The sequence below is a fragment of the Arabidopsis lyrata genome, assembly GCF_000004255.2.
Source record: "Arabidopsis lyrata subsp. lyrata unplaced genomic scaffold ARALYscaffold_2, whole genome shotgun sequence".
In the NCBI taxonomy this organism is placed as follows: Eukaryota; Viridiplantae; Streptophyta; class Magnoliopsida; order Brassicales; family Brassicaceae; genus Arabidopsis; species Arabidopsis lyrata.
In genome coordinates this window covers 8250496-8252740 of record NW_003302554.1, presented here as the reverse complement: position 1 = coordinate 8252740, position 2245 = coordinate 8250496, and positions in this window count along the sequence as shown.

Below are 2245 nucleotides of genomic sequence, written 5' to 3'. Positions count from 1 at the left end.
CATTGACTCTGCGGAGTTGCTAGTATCTATGTTGTACTTGTCTCCCTCAGCATGACTCCTAGCCCATTTTTCATGGAATAGAATTATCCAGATATTCAGCAGCTCTAGGATACCTTCTCCTAAAATCACCATACTGAATGTTGAACTCGGTCTTAGTATATATATATGAGCGCATTCCTTGAATTTGTCAACACCTACGTCCTTGTCCCCAGTCAACTTTGGCCTAAGGTTTTGGGACAAATGCCATATACAATGACCATGTGATGCATTTGAAAACACATCCATCACTCCCTTGATGATGCTTTGATGTCTGTCGCTTATGAAAACCAAACCATCTTCATCCGGTACTACCTTTCTCAACATTCTGAAAAACCAATTCCAACTAGCATGATTTTTACTATCAATTACACCAAACGCAATGGGGTAATGGTGACGATTATGATCCTGAGCTGTTGCAATAACTAACATCCCACCATATACAGTTTTCAAAAATGTTGCATCAATCACTAACACTTTCCTCATTGCCTTAAACCCTTCAATGCTTGCCCCTAAAGCGATAAATAGGTACTTGAACCTCTCTTCTTCATCCAATTCCGTTTCCGTTACTGTCACAGAATTCACCTCTCTTAACATGTGGAGATAAGCAAACAACATCGTGTAGCAAGCTTCAGGGTTCCCACGCATATCACTAACATGTTGTTTTTTCCCTCTTCAGGCGGTGGAGTAGGAACAATCCAAACCAAGTCTTCCTTTAACAAGACTCATGATGGTTTTAGGATCCGGTGTTTCCAATTGACCACGGAAGTCCTCATGCAAAACACTTGCTACTAATCGAGGTGTGCCTTTTTGTTTAAAATATCTAGTACTCTCCTTACACCTAGAGCATGTATGCATTTTTTGTGAACTCTTACACTCCAAAAATCAGATTTCTTTATTCTAGCAACTCTTAAATAACATTCACAACCCAGGGAAGCTTGACTGCATTCAATCAGAAGTCGCATCGGGTCCGACTTCACACATTTCACACCAAACAAGTTTGCCTTTGCAGCTCTATTAACCAAATCCCATACTGCCTCCTTAGAAGGAAATTCTTGATCTTTTTCCAGATCCATACCATCTTCCCATTCTTTAACTGTTTCCTTACTTAGTTGTACAGGCCGTGAAAGCTCAACATATTCATGCCTAACATCATTCTCACAGGAATCTTCCGTTTGTCGTCGGCGGGGAAATGATGACAGAGATCTCGATTGGATCGATTCTTCTCTCAGCTCGATTTCATCTCGATTTTTGTTTGTTTTTTGTTTTAAAATTAATTTAATTTCTCCAAATAATTCATTAAGGGTATAAGGGTATAATCCACTCTATGGGTGGCATATAAACTCTAAAATGGCATGCCTGATTCAAATTTCCGGTTCAGTGGCAAACTAGCCCGTGGCTCCCTAAATATAGATAGTGTAACCGATCAAACCGAAGTGAATAAACCAAATTGTTCGTTTAAGCCCAGTTATAAAAAAAAACTACAATGAAGAGATATGGGCTAATGATCGTTTAAGGCCCAACATAATAATAAAACGAGACCTCCTCCTTTTCTCTAATTCACAACGGCCATTAGAAATGACGCTAGTGGCCTCTTTCGCCTAATTTTTTTTTTTTTTTCTCCCGTGGAGCGTTATTGATTTTCTCCGGAGATCGTCATCGCCATCGCCAGGTTTTGAATTTTTAGGGTTTCTTTCGATTTTATGTTTATTTCAGATCCAGAGCTCTCTTTTGATTGCGTGATTTTGTGTTTTTCTTAGATTTCCAAATTTCGATTTTACTTTGTTTTATCAAAGCAAATCGATAAAACTCTTTTTAATTTCAAAATTTCATGTTGGTTTTGCAGTTTCGTATTTGCGTTTTTCTATTTCGTGAAACCAAAATCACTTTTTTTTTTTTTTTTTATCGTTGTGTTCGTCAAAGATTTTACCTTTGTTGTTAGAAATTAGGGTTTCTAATCGCAAGCCCTCTTTTACATCAGTGATTTCTATAGTGTGAAGGTTTCTTAATTCGTTTACTTACTTTTTGTTTTTGAATGATTTTGGTTCTTGTTAGGGTTTCTGATGAAGACACGTTTTAAAGATTTGTTTACGTTTTTATGGATTTGAAAAACCTCCGCAAATTCAACAACGACGGATTCGATGACTGGCCTGTCACAAAGTTCTTCCTCTCCGATCTCATCAACGCCTTGGCCTCATCATGAGAGCTT